We start from the raw sequence: 24,225 nt of genomic DNA, 5'->3' as shown, positions 1-24,225 counted from the left end.
TTGAAGTTTTATTGAAAGCAGCCATGTCCATTCACTTCTTTTATATAGATGCTGTTTCACAAACACCAAGTTCTAAAGTGGTGGCACAGATCTTATGACCCTCAGAACCTAAATCATGAGCTTTTGGGCCCTTAGTGGCCATTTGCCAACTTCTGTTCTAGAGGAAGGAAGGAGAGCAGACAGGCTATGGGTCCTGCCCCATCACACCTCTCTGCTGTGGTTTGGATAAATGTTCCACCAGTCATAGGTGCTAGGAACTTGGTCCCAACCTGCGGCATCCCTGTAGCCTCGCAGAACCTTTAGGACATGGAGAAAGTTGGGTCATTGAGGTGTGTCTTTGTGAGGGACAGTGGTCTTAATCCCCTATCTGACTCTCAGTTTTGCTTTCTGGCTGCAATTAGGTTAGCAGCTCCTTTGCCACACACTACTGGCTCAGAAGCAATGGGGCCAAAAAAACATACCCTGAAATCTCTGAAGTGGTGAGACAAAATGTGCCCTTCATTTTAAGCTCATTATCTCAGGTATTTTTTCATAGCAATGGAAAGTGATTAACATACCCACATTTACCTTATTTAGTTTTGATGGTGGCTGAGCTCTAGCAGGTTTAAGAACTAGGAAATATGCCTGTGAGTTCCTGTCATCTCTGTTGTATCACAGCCTCAACATCAGGCCTCAGATTACACTGTGGCCAACACCTCCCACTCACCTGGGGACACTAATTTATCTTCTTAACTACTCTAACTCTGGAAAATATCTTTATATTTGAGGTCCAGTAGGGTGCCATATTTGCCTCATCAAATATAGAATTTATTTCTGTAAGATATTTTGATCCTTTCTTCAACTTCTTTCTTTAGCACTTTCATGGGAAAGGCAGTATTCTCTGTATGATACTTGAGGAGAAACAACATGTAATAAATAAATTCTTTTTTCCTTATGCCTTCACTCTGATTGGAAATATACACATAAAATATGATTTGCTGAAATTGTTATTTTTAAAGGGAGAGAGAGAGAGAGAGAGAGAGAGAGAGAGAGAGAGAGAATTTTAATATTATTTTTAGTTTTCAGCAGACACAACATCTTTGTTTGTATGTGGTGCTGAGGATAGAACCTGGGCCGCACACATGCCAGATGAGTGCGCTACTGCTTGAGCCACATCCCCAGCCCTGAAATTGTTATTAAGTGAGTGCTTAATTGCTTATGTTTGGGCCTGAAGGCCAGAAGGTACAAGATTTCCAGGAGTTGGTAAAAATGAAGGATCACAGGACAACTGCAGACATACTGAATCAGAATTTTAATTTTAGCAAGATGATTGGTGATTATGTGTGTCAGGTGTTTCCTCTGAAAACATACAAGAGGTTTATTTATATCCCTTGACTTCCTGAAAAAAATAGAAATTGAGTCAGTACCAGAGAGTGTTCTTCAGCTTATGATGCATCTTTAACAAGTGGAAAAATAGACAAGGGAAGTACTGGGAAAGAAGGGCCTGGCATGAGCCATCACCTCTGAAAATGTCACCAGTAGTCCAAGGGAGAGTTCAAATAAATTTAAATGCATTTTTTGGTATATGTAGGGATTGCTTCCAGGGTAACTCCACCCCCTCAGAAAACAAAAATCTGACTCTTATAAAATAACATTGTATTTGCAAAGATTCTACACACAACCTCCCATGTAATTTAAACAATCTCTAGATGGACTTAGGACACCTAATACAAAGTAAATGCTATTTAAATAGTTGTTCTAAATCAGTGTTTAAAGAAGAAGAATAAAAAAAATTCTGAATATATTCAATACAGATGCAATTATGTTCTGAGTATTTCCCATCTTGGGTTGGATGAAGAACTGCGAGCCAACTATAATTATTTTCATGAGGCAACCCACACATCTCTATAATTCATCCTTGTCTTTTTATGTATCTGGAATTGAACCCAGTGGTGCTTTACACTGAGTCACATCCCAGCTCTTTTTAATTTTTATTTTAGTGAGACAGGGTCCCATTGAGTTGCTTAGGGTTGAATTAACTTATAAGGCTAGTTTGAACTTGTGATCCTTCTGCCTCAGCCTCCCAAAACCCTAGGATTATGATCAGGAGTCACTTATTTCACTTTGTAAACCTCAAAACCTTCATATTGTAAATACATACTTTAAAAATACAAATTAAATCAGAGGAAGGAGAAGTGATAGGAAAGGGAAAATATTGGGAAATAGTACTGACAAAATTATATTGTTATATTATGTGCATGTATGAATATGTAACAATGAATCCCACCATTATGAGAATTATAATGTACCAATAACATATAGAATAAATAAGTATGTATGCATGTAAACTGAAATTAAAAACCCTTCAAATCCATCTTTATGTTTCCTTTTTTTAAAATGGAAAGCTTATTTGTTCAGAACACCAAATATGATGCAAGCACTCTCATTACAAATATGTGAAATTATGCATATCAAAATATGTGAAACTATGCATATAAATATAAAACAGTAATTTAGTTTAAATGAATAGAAACCTTTATAATTTTATGACAACATAATCCCATAAAGACTAATTGTTAAGTTAATAATGCATTCAATAAAATAAAGGGTTATGAACTAAATGGAAGTCAGCTAGTGAATTTTTTATAAAAACAAAACTCCAACTTTTATCAACCCATGCCAGTTAAATACTACAATTAAAACTTCCAAGTCAATGCAGAGAAGATGCAGTTACTTACCTTTTATTTCCCTTGAGCAGTGCAGAGGTAAATGGTTACTACAAATATATCAGGAATACTGTTAGACCAAACAATCTAGAACATAGTGTTCTAAATTTTAATCTACAATTGGGCTAAATCCTTATCATTAGCATAGCACATTTTGGTCCATGATGTTGTTTAATGCTAAGACTGTGTGTGTGTGTGTGTGTGTGTATTCCTAACAAACCGACCCGTTAATGAAACTGTCTTAGGGCTAAAGTGTAGGATCCAAATATATATATATATATATATATATATATATATATATATATATATATATATAGAGAGAGAGAGAGAGAGAGAGAGAGAGAGAGAGAGAGAGAAAGAGAGAGAGATTTAAAGCCAGATATATTACTTCCACATACAAAGGCAGGTTTTCCCAGGAGCAATTTACAAAAAGTAGTAAGTCTGTGGTACACTGGATAATATGCAGTTCTTTGCCATGATGTGCTGTGTCAAACTTAAGAAAATAATAAATTAAAGTGTCATCTACTACCATGATCCATGATAGTAGCCTGGTTCCCACATCCATAACAGTAATTTAATGCACTGAAAATGGTAACCACTTTCCAATCATAGCACCAATTATATACTTTCATTACAAGATGGTGAGCATGCAAAATCAGTGAGACCATTGACATGGTTAAATGTTTCAGAAATGTCTTATCCAAACATATAGCCAGCACCTGGTGTTGAAATACCCCAGCCACACAATCATCTAGATCTTACCGTAACAGATCACACATTGAGCCCTCATGGTGAACTTCTTGTAAATGATCCAGGGCTCTTACATAATATATTGTATCTGTGAATGGAGAAAGGTCACCACAGAGACAGAATAACTGTCCATCTACTAAAGCTGTATTTGGAAGATAATCAAATAGATCTGTAAAATATTCCCAAACATTGGCATTTACATACTTTCATAGACATTTATCATAAAAGCCATGGGCAGAAAGCACAGTGTAGGCCTCAACCCTCCTCTGTTTTACAAGCCTCTCAAGGATTTCTGCTCCTTCCCCATTCCACCTGTATTGAATGAATTTGAATCATCTTTTTTTTTTCCCCCAAAACCTTATTCCTATCTTTGGACTTTTAGGCCACTTTCCTAACAAACCAACACTTTAATGAAACTGTCTTACAGCTAAAGTGTAGGATCCAAAGTGTCATAGTCCGGCTAGGCTGCCCAAGTCCGGCTAGGCAAAATAACTGACAGGTAACAAGCAACTTGAAGGTTGAAGCAGGAACTACTTTATTGCCAGTGAACTCAGCAGGAACTGAGAACTCAAAGTACTGGGCACCCAGGGTAGCAGGAGCTGCCTCTCTGCAGACTGCAGAGGTACATATACCCAACTAATTACACACAGCTTAACTTAATTGACATCATCTTGACACAGCAGTCAGTCATTAAGGAATCCTCATCATCTTAATGGCTTGCTGGCGTTACTTCACAAACCACTCCTCTTGGCATGCTGCCAGGTGCTATCTTAACTTGGTTGTGGCCCTCATCACAAAGTTTTCCCCATAACCTCAGATGGACAGCAGTGTCCTTTTTTCAATATTTGTTTATTTATTTAAAGGGGGGGCTGGGGATTGAATTCAGGGGCACTCAACCACTGAGCCATGTCCCCAGCCCTATTTTGTATTTTATGTAGAGATAGGGTCTCACTGAGTTTCTTAGGGCCTCACTTTTTCTGAGGCTAGCTTTGAACTCACAATCTTATTGCCTTGGCCTGTGGAGCTGCTGGGATGACACACATGTGTCACACAGCTCTCAATGTCTTTTGCTCTCTAGATTGTTAAAAAAAATTTTTTCTTAGGATTTGGTGTCCACAAAAAGCATTCAAAAGATCTTTTTGTCATACATCAGGCATTATATTGGGGGTTTTAAAATGCCCTGCATAATACAACTTAGCTTTCAAAATCAGATGCAGATTTCACAAGTTTGAAACCAGGTGTTTGAGAAACAAAGTTGTTGAACAGAAAAATGCAGCACATCCTGTTGTTAAATCCACACACATATGGGTGGTTGTGGCTGCTCTCACTGAATAGACAGCTGGAGGCCCATCCATGACTTTGAACTCCTTAGATTTCATTCATGACCTTGAGCCCCTGGGCCTCCAGAGGGTTTGCAGAAACAAGAATGCAGCACACACCTTTCACCCCCCATCATGAACACACTATATCATTTATAGACAATCCAGCTGAAGCACTATGTGTCTTTGTACCAATATGTGACCCTATTTGCATTTATATAAAATCTGTATTAGAGAATGCCGAGCCAGAACCTGATGAAGCAGAGTTGCTCTCTTTCTCTTAAAAAGAAAACGACAGCTCTGAATCTATTTCAAGTCACTGATTTTGTAACATATTTATTTGTTACTTTGAAAAAGCAAGAATAAGAATGATATTAAAATGATGTCTATTATAAGCCCACAAAGTATTGAGTCCATCCTGCCAGCAACTCTTATAAAAATGCAGGTATGTCACCAAAGAAGAGACAAGCCAGCGCCCAGCCACACTGTGAAAGCTCGGAAAGCTATATATTTTACTGGACATTTCCTCAGCTCATTATTCAAGGTTCTCCTTCTTAGGGAATGATGGTTTTAACAGCTAATAAAGTATGAGAAGACCTCTTCCACTTCAGTACTTCTGGTTCTCCCAGAACCAGGTTCTGCAAGACTTAGTCTTCAGCTGGGCATGGTGGCACACAGATGGTATCCCAGCAGCTGGGGAGGCTGAGGAAGCAGGATCACAGGTTCAAAACCAGTCTCAGCAAGTTAGGAAGATCCTGACTCAAAATAAAAAGATTTGAAGATGTGGCTCAGTGGTAGAGTGCCCCTTGGCTTAATCCCCAGTACCAAAAGAAGAAAATAAAAATAGACTCAATCTTTGTGACATTCAGACCCAATTTTTGCTGTTTGTAACTCTGAAAAATTGCATCATTTAAACATGTTTTGAAAATGATAGTAGCTATAGTTAATGAGTGCTCACCATAGTGCTATAAAGCAGATACCTCCACTGATTTTATTGTCACTGTAATGTCTCCAGGATAATCCCACCATATTAAGATGGTGGCTTTATGGGGGTTTCATTTGGTAGCCTCTAGTCCATTACTGTCTCACAACAGATGTGTACTAATACTCCTTGCAAGTCCCACTAACCCAGACTATTTGAGCAGTAGTAGATCCTGAGCAGACCCCAAGAGGGCACAGAGACATCCATGCAAACTCCACTGAAGATGTTGCCTTAGCTGTTTGCTGCACTGCTCAGCAGTTCTCAGCCAGGGAAGTAGTCACATCTAGGGGACATTGGGCCTGTCTAGAGGCATTTTTGATTGTCAAAATTGCAGGGGATGGTTGTAAGACATCTAGTATGTAGGGAACAGAATTGTTACACAACATCATGGGCATGCCCCTAATCAAAAACAGCCTCTGGCCTCTAAGAGTAACCATGCTAAGGCTCAGAAACCCTGGGGTAGATCATACATACTGCACAGGAAAGCACTGGGCCTTTTCTAGTTCCTTATTTTATTTCCAGTGCTTTAAGAACAGGGATTATCTTCTTACTAGGGGTCTCCTACTATTGATAAATGGAGGAAAAAACAAAAGAAGAGGGGAGGGAAGACACCCAGTATATTCTCAGAAGCAACATAAAGCCTGCAGACAGGAGATTTACTAATTTGGGCCTGATGGTGGTGTTACAGTCACTCTGTCAGAGTTCTACCATCCTACCCAAGGTTTTCTAGTCTAAGTTCAGTTGATGATGTCCAGCCAGATGATCCTCTTTGAACATCAGGCAAGAGTCCTCCTAAGCCAAAATTCTATTTAGGAAGTAATCTTTCCCTCTCCTGTATCCCAAGCATGCACAGTGATTCATTGAGAACTTCACCTGCATACACACACACACAAATTTCATGCAGAGCCATCATATCTATTGCCCCATGCCAGAGGTTGTTGTCTGAGACAGTCTGATGCTGCACATTCCAGAGTGGTCTCTGCCATGCTTCACTTTCCCTTCCAAGGTGCTATCAGAGAGAATAAAAGCTCCTGTGAGATGCAGTGTCATGTAAAACTAGACTACTGCCTTTTTCTCTTAACCTGAGAAGTCTTTCCTCATCACAAACATTCTAAGCTCACTCCAGGCAGGCATCTCCTGGTGACAGATTGAGGATCAAAGCACAGAGGAGAGACTATTGATAGGTATCTACATTCTCTGCTCAGCTGCCAAGCCTTATGTCACACTGGAAGATACTCTATTAAAACAAGAAGTCCTTCTGCTCAGCAGTCACTCATAATTCTGCTTGTTGTCCATGAAGCATGTGTCCTCGAAGACTATAAACACAGGCCCTGACCTGAGAGAGTAGAGAGCAGGCTGCCAAAAGCACCTGCAGAGTCACTTTCTTCCTTTTGGGGGAAGCAAATTTCTTGTGTTAGCCAGGGCTTTTACTGTTGAGACTCATGTTTCTTTGACAATGAGGTTTGCTTACCATGAAGGACATGACTACCTAGGCTGCATGTGTGTGTGTGTGTGTGTTTCTCTGTGTGTGTCTGTGGGGGTGCATATGTGTGTGTTGGGGGCAGGGGGAGGTACTGGAGATTGAACTCAGAAGCATAGTACAGCTGATCTACATCTGAAAAATATCCCTAGCCCTTTTTATATTTTATTGTGAGACAGGATCTCAATAATTTGCACAGGCTGGCCTTGATGCTGAGCAGTGCAGCAGACAGTTCCCTTACACACTTGAATAACAGACATGTACCACTGTACCCAGGGCATGCCCTCTTGGGTATAGCTAATTCCTAGAGTCAGCCATCTACCCAACTTGTTCACCATATGCAAATTAACCAATCTAGTTCCTACACCACCTATCCCCTCCCTATTGGGCTCCCACCCTTCCAGGCCACTCTCTGCCAACTCTAATTATTACCACTGTTTACCAAAGATGAGTCATTGCTTCCATGAATGCTGAAGTATAATACCAGAGAAGCATATCAAAGCAAGTGTAGAGTGGAGAGTAGAAGCTTTATTAAAGGATAGCAGAAAAGACTTCTCCTCTGAGGAAGAAGGGGACCCAAAAGGTGGAATCCATGGAAGGGGGAGGTCTTCTCTTTTATATAGCTAAGGTCTTCTTTTAATCTTCCCACATCCCTGTCCTTTTTTCCCCTTTATCCTGCAGTGATAGAATGCAGGTGGGAAGACTAAAAGGTGGAAGATAGGGTGACTGAAGGAGTAATCTGGGCAGAAAGCGTCTGGGGTGGTTTGATTAGCACCTCCTTGTTTGCTGGGAGCTACTTCATTAACAATTCCTTAGGATGGGTTCCGGGCCTTGGGCACATTAACATTTTAATTTCCCCAGGTGCTTTTCCAGTTTTCTGGGCTCCATTCTAAGCCAGGTGTCTCTAACTCAGTTACACTAGGGGAGGACCCATAGCAACCCCCTAGCAACCACCAATTAGCATGAGACAGGAAAAACACTTGGGATGCCAGAAGACCCTCCAGTAGTTTCAGTCATTCATAACATGTTAGTGTAAGGGTAAAAGAAATTGAAGTTAAAGTGAAGGACTAGGTATTGTTAAGTTCCTTTGCTACACCCAGAACCTGAAATTCCTGAGGCAGTTAAGACAATGCCCTACTGGCCATTTAGTTGATTAATAGCCTAGGGCCCTGTGCGATCTTGCACGTAGGCATCGCAGGGCCTAAACCAATCAGTTTGAATGTGTACCCCACTTAGGAGTAACCAATCACCCCTGCCGGACCTGTTCCCGCCAATGAATGAACTAATCATGTTTAGGAATTGTTGTTTGATTTTCCCGCGGTGTATGATGATTTGTTAAAGGAGACTGTGATGTATGTAAAGTCCCTGCCCTCCCCAAGAAGTGTACTTAAGCAGTGCTCAGCCCCTGCTCTGGGCTCTGGGCTGCTCTCCCTTCTTGAGTGAGCACGGAGCCCCAGCGCGCTGGAATGGATCCCCAATAAATCCCCTTCTGCAATTGCATGAGTCAGTCTCTTGGTGGTCTCTTCCTCTGACGCTTCGCCGGACCCTTACATTAGGAAACCATGTAGTTTAGCACATACACCCCTCATGAATTAAATCAATGAGTTCAAATGAATCCCTCTCTTTTACTAACCAATCACCCCTACCCAACTTGTTCCCACCAATGAATGTGCTAATCAATGTGAAGAATTGTTTGATTTTCCTGTGGTGTGGAATGATTTTCTGTGTGATGTTGTGATGCATAGAGTATAAAACCTATAAAATCTCACTGAACGAAGGACCCAGACTCACTCCTCAGGACCACTGCATCGGAAATGGTTATGAATCCCAGCTTGAGCTTGCAATAAAGACTCGTTTGATTGCATCAGATTCAGCTCCTGGTGGTCTTTCGGGGTTCCCCCAAATCCCGCATTAAAACCCCAACCTGCTAGAACCCACTGAAATGATTGCAACATACTAATCCTAAGTAAACCTGCTTATGCTGCCTGATCTTTTCTGCCTGCACAAACACAGTGAAGCCTCTTTTCCATATTCTCCTTCACCTTCCACACACTCTATTTATGACCAAACCTGGTGCTTCCCACATGGCTCTGCACTACTGTTTATAGAAAACTGTAGCTCTCTGTGATGGTATATCTGTTTCCGTGAGTCTCCTGTATCTGATTAAAACAAACCCAAGACAGTTTTAGAACAGTGCCAAACTTGTAAAGCTTCTCAAAGGGCAACTACATCAATAGCCTACACCCCTGGGTCTGGGTCCTGGGGGTGCACCCAGCCCTCTTTTTTCTGTTAGTCCATCCCCATCTTAATGGTGGAGAACAAAAAATGCTGTCAGAGGTGGGAGTGGAGAAAGGCCACTGCACTTAGGAAGTAGGAAGTGTGCAAGCACCTTTACTAGGCTCAACCATAGTATGACCTAGGCTGGACTGAATCTTCCTAAATAATGGAGGACAGATGTGATTTGTGGGAGCATGAGGTTCAGGGAATAATTCTATAGTATGGGCCCATTGTGTGTCTTTATTTTCCAAGAAATGATTTACCTGCAGCCTTGCCTGTCTTAAGTGAAAAGGGCATGTCACATTCTTCAGCAAACTGTCTGTTTTTGCAGGAGAAAAGCAGGCCTGAAATAATGTCTTTAAGAGGAACAAAAGTTACCCTACAGAGAGGGATTTTGTGATTCTTTCCACACACCAGAGAGATTAGTATAATTTCTCTTAACTATAAAATCTGAATGAATTAATGGTTAAGAATCCAATAAGAACCAGTCATCATGGACCAAGGTTACCTAGAGTTACCATGGCAGTGGGGATCTGACACTCTGATGTCATCCAGCTGTCAGTTCAAAGTCAAGTAGTAGGACTGGTTGGTACTCTCTGAAAATTTGAGATCCCCAATAAAAGTAAAGTGCAGAAAATGCACACTGCCTCTCTTTTCTCTGAGAGGACCCATTATCTCTCTTGAGAGAATCCCCTTTCCATGTCTATGCCTTCAATAAACTCATACCTATTACTCTGAGTGATATGTCTGAAATCTTTTTGACCTGATTACAAAAAATTGGGGTTTGAAGTTGGGGTCTTATTTCTATCTGAATTTCCTTTAAGGTACCATCCCTTTATCACTAAACATTTTAAAAGTTCTCATGATCTACATTGAGCTTGCTCCAGCTACTCTGTCAAGATTTTCAGGGCCTTTGTCTCCAGTTCTTTCAGGAAAATCCACAGGGCTAAAGCATAAGGTAGATCTAAACACTGTTACTGTCTTTCTCCTCATACTCTAGCAGGTAAGTCCACCAGGAGATAAAGTCAGACCTAGTTCCTGAGCAGCAAAGGCCCTTGGTCCCCACTACAGAATCCAAATGGTCAAAAATGATGGGTATAATCTACAGTCGGTGAGGCCAGGTTTAATTTAGATGTCTCCACAAGATTGATGCAAATTTCCATCACTTTTACACAAAGATTTGTATGTGAGGTGCATGCTAGAAATTTACCAACACAAATGGGAAGCCTCTGTGATGAACAACCACCAGGATTTTATAAAAGAATTATTTTGAGCCTGAAATCTCCAGCACAGGGACCTCTAGTGGATGCTTGGCCCCATAAGACCACTTCTAGTTCAACCAAGGAGAAATGAGAAGTGCTCTTATCTCTTCCCATCCATCCTGTTAAACCTAATCAAACCACAAGTACATTTGGCCAATCAGAAGTAATCCCTGCTCTGACATCCCATCAACTGGAATCCACTACCTGGCTATACCTATTCTACTCACTCAAGAAATATACCTCAGTTGATGTGGTTCTTAATATGAATCATAAATCTAGTAAAGAATGATTTGCCTGAAACTAGAAACAAATTATTGGTTAAAAATATATACCTACTGAAAAACATGTATATATAATACAGAAAAAAAAGCAAGCACTTTAGAGTTGATGTGTTCATTGGATACAATAGGCACTGTGCCTGTGTTCCATGGAAATATTTTATTTTGAATTTCTAAGAAAAATAAGTACATAAAATCTGCCTTGGAATATATTCATCTTCACAACAGCTCAGGAGCAAAATGTCACTTTTAACCTTATTTTCATAGCAATGAACCCATGAAGACAGACGCAACTCTTTAGGACTCTCAAATTTGGGCTCCAACTCATAGCCAGAATTAAGTCATCCCCAGGGCTTCTATGAACTTAATCTTCCCCACATTTTATATTGGTACATTAGAGTTGTACATATTGCTGCGATTTGTTTTTACATATTTGTACATATGCGCACTATACACAATATAGCAATATAACTTGACCAACATCACTCCCCAGCATTTTCTCCTCTGTCCCTGCCTCCCACTCCTTTGTGCCTTTTCTCTACTATCTCCCTTTGATTCTTCAGGAGAACCACCCTCAGCTTTTTTTTTCTCTCTAGCTCCATATATGAAATACAATGATTAACCTAATTTTGACTTGTTTCCCTTAACAGGATGGTCTCCAGTTCCATCCATTTTCTTGCAAATTACTCTTTCCACACACCAGATTTTGAAACTCAGGGAGATTAGTGTAATTTTCTTTATGGCTGAATAAAACTCCATTGTGTATCTCTACCATATTTTCTTTATTTATTGATCCATTGATGGACACCTAGGCTGGTTTCATAGTTTAATGATTGTGAATTGTGCTGCCATAAACGTGGGTAGGTATATATTCCTGTAATATGATGATTTCAATTCTTCAGGACATATATTGAGGAGTTCTAGCTGGGTCATGTGTTATTCCATGCTTCGTGTTTTGAGGAGACTTCATACTGATTTCCATAGCAGATGTACTAATTCACAGTCCCACTAACAGTGTAAAAGTGTTCCTTTTTCTCCACATCCTCTCCAGCATTTATTACTATTTGTATTCTTGATGATTGACAATCTGACTTGTGTGAGGTGAAATTTCAGTGTAGTTTTGAATTGCATTTTCTTAATTGGTAATGTTAATCAAAGAAGAATCTTTGATTAACATTACCAATTAATGTTTTCATTAATTGGTAATTAATATTTTTTCAGGTATTCATTGGCCATTTGTATTTTTTGAGAAGTCTCTGTTTAGTTCATTTTCCCATTTATTAATTGGATTATTTGACTTTTTGAAAATATTTAACCTTCTGTTGTTGCTTGTTATGATGCTCTTGTCCCTCCACTACTATAATAGATAAGAAATTGAGAAAAACAATAAGTTAGAGTAGTACTCTTGTTTCCAAGTGACAGAAAACCAATTCAAACTAAGAGGTTACCTAGTGGTGGTGAGGTTTTTCTTTGTGTTTTTGTTTGTTTGTTTTGGTACTGGAGATTGAACTCAGAGGCACTCCACCACTGAGTCACATCCCCATCTTTATTTTTTATTTTTATTTTTTAAAGAGAGAGAGAGAGAGAGAGAGAGAGAGAGAATTTTTTAAATATTTATTTTTAGTTTTCAGCGGACACAACATCTTTGGTTTTGTTTTTTTTTTGTATGTGGTGCTGAGGATGGTACTCAGGCTGCACGCATGCCAGGCCAGCGCACTACTGCTTGAGCCACATCCCCAGCCTCCCCATCTTTATTTTGTATTTTATTTAGAGACAAGAGTCCTGCTGATTTGCTTAGGACCTCACTAAGTTTCTGAGGCTGGCTTTGATCTTGGGATCCTCCTGCCTGAGCCTTCTGAGCTGCTGGGATTACAGGCATGTGCCACTTCACCTTGCCCCTATGTTGTTTTCTTTTAAAAATAAGCATCCTGTAGGTGTTCTGACTGAGGCACAGCTAGTTTCATGGATCACTGTCTTATTATTTCTCACTTCCCATTCCATTTTCTGGCCTCCCCTGTAGCCACAAGATGGCAGTAAGCTTTTCACGCTCACTTCCAACCGTCATTTGTGGCCTTCTGGAACTGTCTGGTCCAGCTCAAGCCAGCTTAGCTAAGTGTCTCTTGTTCAGGGCACTTTCATGCTCTGACTTCTCAGGACTTCCCACTTACACCACGTGGGGTGCCATGCAGTGGGTGGAGCCTGGGAGAGAGGGTGAGTTATTTTTGGAAAACAAAAACTGGAGACAGATAATACACTTTGGGCAGATTCTTCTTTGATTAATAGGGGAATCGCTGTCTACACTGGAGAACTGAAAATTCTGTCTATGTCATCTCATGGCACTGCCCAAGCACCCAGGGACCAGGACATCCCCACTTCATAGAAGAAGAGAGCAGGGCTCAAAAGATTTAAATATTCTGTCTGAGGCCATGGGCCTTGAAAGTGGTAGAGTTTAAATATGAAGAAAAATTCAGCTTCCAAAGGTATGTTTTGAATCAGTCTTGGCCTCCCAGCTCATTGTTAGTCTCCCTTAGGTCTAAGAAGATTATCATAGACCCAGAGGAGGAAGAGGGAAAGCAGGAAGGTTAAAGACTTTCTGACAGCACCTCATGGAGGTCCTGTGCTGGTCAGTTTGTTGCTGAGTTTAGGAGGAGTCCTGCCTACTGATGTTTTCTAGTGGTTTCCACACATATTTATTTCCATGTTACCTTTGCCATTCTGGCACTTTAACTACTTTTTGTTCACTTATTTTTCTTAAGTAATTTTCACTGTTATACTTACAAAAACATTCTGAAAACCTCAACTGTTTGTGACAAATTGTAAATCAAATTGAGTAACACTTGCCTCAAATAAAAATTAGCTTCAAAATCCCATGGAAGAACTCAATGAAATACTGGCCATTTGTGCACCACTCAAAATTATCCCACATCTGAGGTGAGGCCTTCAGACTGAGTTTGGAAAATTAGAACTGGTCACACCAGAACACAAATTACCCCTGCTGTTCTCTGCCACATGATGCAATTTTTCATTCTTGCAATCTTCCTTGCACTCTGAGAGCAAGGTCAGGGAAGTAGTGGCTCCTCTCAACTAGGATGCCAGGATGTTTTGACCACCCCAAATATGACCAAGTCCCCACAATTCATCATTAGGCTCCTAGTTATGGCTACTGCATCCCTTGTTTCTGAACACATACCTTTGTAGATGTATAATCTTATTCAGGGGACTTGATTCCTTCCAGCACCTTTTTGCCTGACCATTGAGTCATGTCATAACCCCCAATTTACCTCTTCTGTGATTATTGCTGGATAAGTGCCCTGAAAAGAAGAAACCAGGTTTTCACATTGTCCCCAGGAAGCTAGACAGTACTATGCTGAGCCCACTATCCTTTTGTTCAGCTGCTATTCAGATGTCTCCTTTCGATCAATCTCCATGGAAAGAAAGAGGAGCAACAAAAAAGCAATAAGGGCCTTTGAGAGGAGACAGCAAATGCCACTCCCTGTACAGAAAAGGAAACCAGACCTAAGGGCCTTGGTCTAATCATTTGACACAAACAGCTGTGGCAGAGCAGTATTTGATCAATATTCCCTGATCCTTGGCACAAGTTTTTATTTTATTCAGGCTGAGACTATTTCCACCTCAAATGACACTGATCTCCTAGCTCCAAAGACAGAGGGTGCAAACTCTTCAGTTTGAAATAATCTAGACTCTTGGTAAAGCCATAAAGTCACAATTACATTCTCTCACCTGGAAAATGAACCACATGACCTACTAGATTCTCAAACTTCTATAGAAATAGAAATAAAAACTTTGCATCAACTACAAAGCTCTAGAGAGCACCAACCCACCCTTCCATCACCCTGAAATCTCCAAGACTTTTCACCCTGTGGATCTGGAAGGCTTCATGTGACTGCTTAAATGGGAGGCTGCACATAGAATACATTTTTCTCTTTCTCAGAAAGCAATATGAAGTCATTGTGTCTTCAAGGATTCAGGCAGTGGCCTGAGCCCTTTTCTATCACATTTTGTCACTCAGCTCCCTGATGCTCATTCCTGTTTCACAGTTCGGTTTCAATCTGGCCATCTCTGGTTTCCTTCTCAATGCAGGTAGGGGTCACCATGGGGAGGTGCTGCATCCCACCTGCCCAGATTCAGTACAACTACAATAGAAAGGGAGCTGAGTAAGGGTGAGAGACACAAGGAGGCTAAGCGTCAGAGGTCCAATTTAAAGACAGAGTTTCTGCCAAAAACTCATAATTCCAAAAAAGGGTGGTTTTATGGGAAAGGAATAAGTGAGAACAGAAATCTTTCCTTAACAAAAATACTTCCTCTACACTCACTCTTTGATTTCAGTATTTTGGGTAAGAACTTTATAATTTGCACATTATTTTTTGAATAGCTAAAAACTAAGAGGACCCCAAATACTCATGAGGAACAATGTGGCTTGGTCAACCATGGCATAGTTGTTCTACAAGCTCTTAGGCACACTTAAAAATTATGGTATAAAAATACAGATGTTCAATTTAGATAATGCTAAAATGTAAAAAAAAAAAAAGTTAGTTAATTGCATGTATGCTGAGATTACTACCATGCTATCTGATGCTGAATTTCTTGAGCAAAATGTTTCAACCTATATACAAGTATAATGGCTAGTGAAATTTGGGGGAAGTATGTAAAAAATATATATTTAAAAAATTGACCCAAATACAGTCCCTGTCCCTACTCAGAGCTTCATAGCTGCCTGGGATACCAAACTCTGGCCTGCATACCCTACACAGCTGTCCCTGGGAATTTAGGCTAGGAAGCTCATCCAAGTGTGCCTAGCCTTTCCTAATTCATGGGAGGTGCCACATCAAGAAGAATGGCATTAGATTTTGCAGAGTGCATGTGGTCTTGAGGAATATTTTTCTAAATTTTAGGGCTTGGAATGGACATTCAAATGAGACTGAATGTGCCAATTTTTCTTGGGTGTTGAACCTTTACACTGACCACAGAGGTTTACAATTCAGGGTGAATATTCAAAAGCGAACTCTTTATTTCTTGCTCCTCCTCTAGTATTGTAAGGAAACTCAAGGTCATCAGACCATGCTGCCAGCTATGGCCACAATTCTCTTTGTCTCTTTCTCTGACTCTCTTCCTTCTGCTTATCTTCTTCAGCAGGATCCCACAAGGGAGTTCATTCATCAGCACTGCTTAAAGCCATATTTTGGCATGATGATTGTTAACACTAATATGAAACTAAAGCCCTGGTCCTCTTCCTTGTTGGGGCTGCTACCTGCACTAGCCAGAAAAATCCTAGGGGAGTGTGGGCCTTATCTGCCATGACCAAGAGTCTGTGCCAACAATAAGCACAGCACCTTGACCAATGTGCCCAGAAAGGATGGCTGCATTAATTTAATCTCAATATTCCAGAGGGTACTGATGCCAAGTTGTGACTCCCAGAGACACATGACTAACCATAGCTGGGAAGATCATGAGAACATTGGTAATAGTGTCAGCTTGGCTTAGCTAGAAAACTGACCTTTAGGAAAATGGCCCATCCCTCTCAACAAGATCTGAGGACCAGGTCTGGTTCCCATTTACCTACATTTCATGGAGGAAGGGGTGGATTTTTGCCCCCAAATGTTTCATTTCTTTTCTGCTCCCTGGCTCCCTTTCCTATTCTCACCTCATATCCATTATTCTCATTATCATATGCAGGACAACTGTGTACTGGGCATCCCTGAACTCACAGTCATGTGCCTTAAGCCTTCCAGTCAATTGTTCAAGAGAAATATTGTTCTCACTTTATAAATGGAGCAAAACTGGTCCCCATAGTACCGTGGATGCTGTTGCTGAGAAGCAAAAGTCAAAAACACCAAAAGGCAACATCTCTAGCAATTAGAGAAATGTAAATTAAAACTACACTAAGATTTTATCTCACTCCAATCATAACGGCAGTTATCAAGAATACAAGTAATAGCAAATTTTGGTGAGGATGTACGGGAAAAAAAACACTCATACATTGTTGGTGGAACTGCAAATTTGTGTAATGTCTCTGGAATACATTATGGAGATCCTTCAGAAAAACTAGGAATAAAACCACATTTTTAACCAATTGTTTCACTCCCCAGCATATGTCCAAAATACTTAATATTAGCATCCTACAGTGACACATCAATGTTTATAACAGCACAATTCAATAGCTAAGCTATGGAACCAACCTAGATGCCCATCAACAGATGAATAAATAAAGAAATTGATACACACACACACACACACACAGGAATATTACTCAGCCATAAAGAAGAATGACTATATGTCATTTGCCAGTAATTAGGTGGATATGGAGGCTATCATGCTAAGTAAAACAAGCCAATCCCAAAAAACTGAAGGTGGCATATTTTTGCTGATATGTGGGGGCTAAACCAAAATAATGAGACAAAGAAAAAAGAGAAGTTTAGTATATTATCCAAAGAAATGTTAAAGGATGGGAGCAAAGATAGGAATAGAAAAGACAGTAACATGAATCTTACATAAGTTAGATTGTATGAATATGAAAATACATAAGAAAATTCCCCCATCATGCCCACTCAAAAAAGTGGGATTCCTAATTAGAATAATTGTGAATTATAATTAGAAATTTCTATGTTTGTATAATTTTATCAAAATGGATTTTATGTCATGTATAATTAAGAACTTCTCAAATAAATAAATAATGAATAGTAACATGAAACCAAATTGATGGCATCATAGCTTAATGATGAAATATCTTTAGGTACATTCCAAAATTTTCTGAATCTCTCCCCCAGTGGAGTCTGCCAAGGGTGTTCAGACCTGAGAGAAAGTTAGAAATTCAGGATGCTGCATAGAGGAGAAGAAGAGACCCCACCCTTCCACATTCATCTTCAGATAAAGAGATGCAATGGAGCAGGCAATCTCAAGCTCCCTGCCCCACCAACATTTAACTATGACAGAGAGGAGCAGAGTGCATTTTAGTGGATCAGTGAGTATATATTTATTTATTGGCAAGTCTATGGAGTAATTTATAGAATTAGGAAAATCTGGAATCAGCTTTTCTGGATTCACAATGAAAGCCAATTTTTTTTCTTTGAAGAGATAGACCATTGAGCTTTTCTTAAAAAAAAGTCTTCTTTGTATTATTTAACTTTTTGCACCACTGGTATTTGGGGAGTAAGACACATAGATCTTTTAAATGTTATCTGCTGTTTGCATTAATACATGTAGGCAGGAGTATTCAGTTAGTAATGCTGTTTCTCTTTTTTGTTGTTTATTTATTTTTTTTTATTTCTTGTAAAGTGCAGAGTGTCAAGTTACAATTAAGAATGCACACCTGGGCAGGGCTTTGTGACTTTTGTAGGAAAGCAGGTGAACTCCCACAGCCAGGGATCCTGGTGAGAAGAAAAAACCAGGGAAAGTGCCCAGGTTGGCCTTAATCTATGCAAGGCTACAATAATATAGTCACTGCAGGTATTTCTCTCGAAAAATGGCTAGCCATGGAGCAAGGGAGCCCAGAGGAAGCTGAGTTTTACACATGTTTGTGCTCTCTGACATCTCTTCTAAACTGATCCTTTTAGTCTTACTCCAGGCAGAATTCAGGCTCAAAATGTATATTAAACTCAGTTGAAGGAAAATCAGACTTTAATGTTGCCATCCAGGTTTGAGTCTTCTCCAAACCACCTACCAAAACTGCTGAGAGCCTCCACCAAAGGAGACAGAGATACACTGACTACTTCCCAAGGGGCTGAAAGGCCATTTCTGTTCTTATACTTCTGCACAGATAAAGAGATAACATCTCAGCACTTTGAATAATGATTTGGGGAGGTCTTATTATTTTAGAAGGCCCATGTAATTAAAATTTGAAGAATCAAACTCAATTTTTTATCATTAGAACCCAATAAAATTCTGGTAACCAAGTACACACATTCCAGAGACAGTACATTATTCAGCTCATTTAAATGGAGATTCACAAGATAAAAAGATCTTTTCATGATGAATTCAAACCTTTCAAGGTTCTAGACACAAAAATGTCCAGAGCATGTTCACATGTTGGCTCAGCCCTCACACAAAATCCTTATGACTATGGTCTAGAGGGATGATTCCCAAAGTCTGATCCCTGAGCACACTAGAACTTTTACTTTTATACATAAGCAAGTTTGAGGAATATCAAAGCCACAGAGTTGATGCAGTATCATTGGATGGTGAAGTCTATATTCCTTACCTGGGTATAAGCTTGTTAACAACCTAGGGACGCTTAGCTCATATAGCTTAGGTACTTCTACTGCATTAAGGCTAAAAGGGGATTATTGTAACCCATTTTTTTTGTTTCCTGCTTCTGATGCCATGGTTATCTTGCAGGTACTTGCTAGCCACTGCAAGCCTTTATGGTTAAATCTCAGTAAACAGAGCTTCTGTTAGGAAGCAAGATATATCACAGCCTTTCAGCTCTTAAACAGCTGAGTTTCCATTTACCTCTACAACAAAAAACTATTTCTGAAGAATTCCTTCACATGAAAGAAGAGTAAACAACAGTCAAATGGGCCTCCTGGGATATCTTCTCTATGCTGTCTTTTTAAAATGGGGGAAGAAATCACATTTCTCCAGATGGACATCCTCTATATTAAGAACAATCCAGACTTTGAGGAGCTTCAAATGAATTTTATGCAGTTCTGTACTGGGCAGTTCTCAGCTCTGACTTATGTTCTTGAGGGGTCATTTGATATCTAGAATATCTAGAAGCCTGTGTTTTCTCATATCTACAATTGGATGCTTTTGGAGGACACAGTTGAACAATGGCTCCAGGAAAGGTATTAATTTAAGTAGGTGCCAGGCCTCCACAGCTGACAAAATGCCTTGAAGTTACTGTGAAGATACTGCTTAACTATTATCTTACATTCCACATAAATTTTCTTTTAAGAAGCTTATAACTTTGTCACCATGAACACTCATGTCATTCACATGTCCAAATATACTATGTCACACATTCCTTGTCTGAAATTCAGATTCAAATTCTCTGATGATTTATGGTACTTCCAATAATTATATATCCCTACTTGGCATTCTTTTGCTATATGTCCTTAATAATACAATCTTCTGCTGCTTGCCTTTAAAACATAGGACTTGGTGGTTTTTTATATTCCTCTAGATCAGCTTGGGTCTATAATTGATAAACCCTTAGTAAGCTTTCCACATTTTCAATATCAACCTATATATTGATGTGTAAAGAGTGTGTGTGATGGATTCTAGCTAGTGTTTGCCCTTGATGTTCTTATGCCCAGGCTATATGGGTAATGACCAAACACTCCATTTTACCCTGAGACTCCATATCATGTAAGAAATGCTTCTCCCATGGGAAAGCCCCACCTCTGTACCCATTAATAACATACTTGGCAACATAAAATAGCAATTTTTATACAATGTAAAATTGGTCTCTTTTCTTTTCATTATTCTTGGGCACTGTAACTTGTCAAAGATTAATTGTGTAGACATTAGTAACCATTCTCTAACTTGTACTCAACTAGTGTCATTTTGACCCACTTCCCTTATGCTTGTTTGCTGCTATGCCAATTGGCAAGTCCTGTGGGAAATACCAATGTACCCATTGCATTGTGCTGTTAAGTGCTCAATTTGGATTCTGTACTTGCTTGCTTACATTGGCTAAACTCCTAAACATCCCTTTCCTGTTTTTTTGGCTTAAATATGAGGCCAGCTGAAGATAGGCACATCACACTGACTATCTCGTTCTTTGGAGAGAAAAGTGACTGTCACTGCTAAGCACTAAAGGCTTAATTGGAATGGCAATGTGTGGTGTGAGAGTTATTTGGGGGGTCTTGGTATAAAAATGTAAACTGAACCAGGATTTCCAGGATCTGGAAATAAGAGGTCCACAATGACTGAGATATATGAACTAGTTCTGTTCATATTATACTAGGTATTACATTGGACTGGATTTTATATAATTATATCATAAATTCTGCTATTTTGAATAACTGTCATTTTCAAAATATGAAGACAATAAGGAATGTTTCAAGTTTCTTGTGATCTGGTGGAGGTGTTTTTGCCTTTGCAATCAGACACAGCTTATTCTGAGTCCCAGCCCAGTTGGTTATTAGTTGTTGGACTTTGTCCACAAACAGAAACACATTTTACATCTCAGCCATTAGGTTTGAGGCCAAGTTCCAAATAAGAAATTTGCCTTTAATGTGTATAAACTATAGATTCAAGGCTGTGGACAGATAATAGGGCATGTGAACCCAAGCACCTGGAAACACATCTTCCTTCTTCTTCTTTTTTTTTTTTTTTCTTTCTGATAACTACAATTAGAAAGAGCGTGTGTCCAGCACCAAGTGAGAAGACCTTTCTGTGGATCTCCCTGCTCTCACTCAGGGCATTGTCTCTACTGCTCTTGGGCCTGAGGAGAAATATTAGTAAGGAATTTTATCCCTCCACTTGAGCACATAAAAGGATAGACCAGGGGCTTACCTCTTTGACATTAGGGAACCCACAGTTCTCAAATTTGGAAGTTGGCTGCTGTGCTCAGATATTCTGGAGAATCTCAGATTTGAGAGTGTCATTTAAAAAATACATACAATTCACTACTAATTCTTAGTCATATAAAGGTAATATTATAAACATATTGGTTTATGTGATTGAAATTAATTTCAGCTGTTTCTTTTCACTTTTTAAATGTGAGTTCCATAAAATTTTAAATTACCCTTGTGCCTTATGCTTTGTTTTTATGGAACATTGTTGCTTTAGGGGGTTGCTTTTCAGCTCAAAGTTCTATCTGTCTCTCCAAAAGACCAGAGAATAAGAAAGTTAAATAATTTTTACAGCAATTTTTATTTTTTTAAAAATTTAGGAATAATATGCAAGCATATATAATCCATAAACTGAAATGACCTTATATGCAAGGTTAAATGCCTATGTTTTGCTGATTGGGCTAGATCCCACTTCTGGGAGGAAATCTTGCCCTAAAATAGCATCCAGAGGCTCTAAGGTGCATTTCGTAGGTCTCAAAAGATAATTAAAAAAAAAAAAAAAATCTGTCACCCTGCCATTCTAGCCTCATTCTTGCCTGAAGTGGATATCATCCCCTGTGGCTCAGAAAGAAGGCTCACTGGGCTCAGGCTGCTGGGGGGAGGGGCGGGGACTGACTGAAGCCCTTCCCAATCAGGAGCCCTTGCTGAAAACTGTCCAATCCTGGGCGCAGCTAGAAGGAGGGAGCGGGCTTCCGCACTCGGTTTCCGGATCTTTTTTCTGGAGTTGGCCATCCCGCTGGCTTTGCTTCCCCCTGGGCCCAGGATCCCGGGTTACTCTGCTGTGCCTGTGCTGAAGTTTACAAGGGAGCAGGTCTGGCTGCTGAGCACCAGGAAATGGTGAGTGTTCTGTGGCACCTGGAGCCTGGGCAGGGAGGCTGGAGGAGGGAGACCGTCAGGCGGGACTGGCTGTGGCGGAACTGGAGCTGGCTGACCCAGACTCCAGGAACTCTCTGGAGTTTGCAGGCCTAAGCCCTACTCAGGGCCAGTGTCCCTCATTCCCACTGGCCAGCCTGGTGTGGAGCATGTTGGTGGCCAATACTCTTGGCAGCTTCTCCATCCCCTTGGGGCAGCCACAGGCCCTGCTCAAGTCCTGTCATTCAGGTCGGTGCAGCAGTCTAGAGTCTTCCTGGGCTGTGGTGATTGACACGTGGGCCGAGTCTCAGAATCAAATCTCCAAATGTGGTTTTCCTGCAGGAGGGGAGCAGTGCTGTATAGGGTCCTTGATTATTTATAAGCTAGATACTTTTCAGTTTTACCATCTTTGTTTTCTTTTTTCTTTCTTTCTCTTTCTTCTTTTTTATTGGAGGTTTTAATAGAAGGGTGTTTTACCACTGACCCATATCTTTGGTACTTTTTATTTATAACAGTGTGTTAGGTCACTGCCATCATTAGACAGGTTACAGAGTTAACAACGTTATGCAGTTTAATCCTCTGTTACTTACTAAGTTGTAATGTGCAATGTTAGTTGCTTTGCTCAGCTCTCAAGAAAGTCCATTGTTTAAAGTTACTGTTATGTGGGCAGGTCTGGAGCAGCAGAGTTTGGTGAAACATTGTGGTTGCCTAAGAAGAGAGTTTCTTTATTCCAAGGAACTGAGTGTCTGAGATTATAGTTGAGGCTGATAAGACACTAGCACAGATCCTCATGGAGGTCTGGCTATCACAGCAGCTAGCATCCTGCACTTTTGTACAGAAACTTTCCCAGGCACTGAGCGTGTCCAGCCAGGAATTCATAAGAGGCCCCAATCTCAGACACTGCTCTCCCATTCTCTGTCACCCCTTTCCACAATCAGAGAAAACTTGCTGTTCTCTACATTTCCACAGTCAGAACCCTTACAAGTTTTCAATATTACTTTTTTCTTTCTTTCTTTTCTTTTTTTTTTTTTTTGGTACTGGAGGTTGGAAAACAGAAGAATGGTTTACCACTGAGCTGAATTCCTTTTTCTATCTATCTATCTATCTATCTATCTATTTATTTATTTACTTTGAGTCAGAGTTCAGCTAAGTTGCTGAGATTGACCTTTTTATGGTTTAATGTATATTGACATTCCTATTGCAATTAAATATATCATTTTTACATACACATGGATTCACCTATGGATTTTGTTTAGATTGTGATTCCTTGATTATTGTAATAGTAAAGTTTCATAATACATTTGTGTCAGGTGATGAAAACTCCTTCTTTTTCTCTTATAATTGAGAAGTGTCTTGGCTATGTTTACATATATTTAACATTGTGTATGGATTTTAGAACTGTATGCTTTGGTTTCTTTTTTCATTTAATGTAAAGCATGTTGAGCTGGAGTTGTAGCTCAGTGCTAGAGTGATTGCCTCACATGTGGAAGGCAGGGGTTAAATCCTCAGCACCACCTAAAAATAAGAGAGATATATATATATATATATATATATATATATATATATATATATATATAAAATGCTTTTTATTAGTTAATTATGGTTACACATACTATTCAGGTTCATTTAGTTATAATTGTACAAGCATGGAATATAATTGCTCCACTTAAGTACCTAGTACTTCCCTTTTCCCTCTCCTTCTATTTTTCCCTTTCTTCTATTTATTTATAGGTTTAAAATTTATTGCTTTATGGATACACATAAACGTAAAATTCACTGTGATTT

The 24,225-nt window shown here is 39.7% G+C and overlaps 1 pseudogene; it reads right to left on the bottom strand.

Moving 5' to 3' along the window:
* Window positions 1-201: 201 nt before the first annotated feature.
* LOC114079145 (serine/threonine-protein phosphatase 2A catalytic subunit beta isoform pseudogene) lies at window positions 202-22,320 on the bottom strand (annotated as a pseudogene).
* Window positions 22,321-24,225: the final 1,905 nt, after the last annotated feature.

This window comes from Marmota flaviventris, chromosome 16, assembly GCF_047511675.1.
Source record: "Marmota flaviventris isolate mMarFla1 chromosome 16, mMarFla1.hap1, whole genome shotgun sequence".
Taxonomy (NCBI): Eukaryota; Metazoa; Chordata; class Mammalia; order Rodentia; family Sciuridae; genus Marmota; species Marmota flaviventris.
Note: the sequence above shows the minus strand (reverse complement) of the source record. Positions and strands in the feature narration are given on the sequence as shown.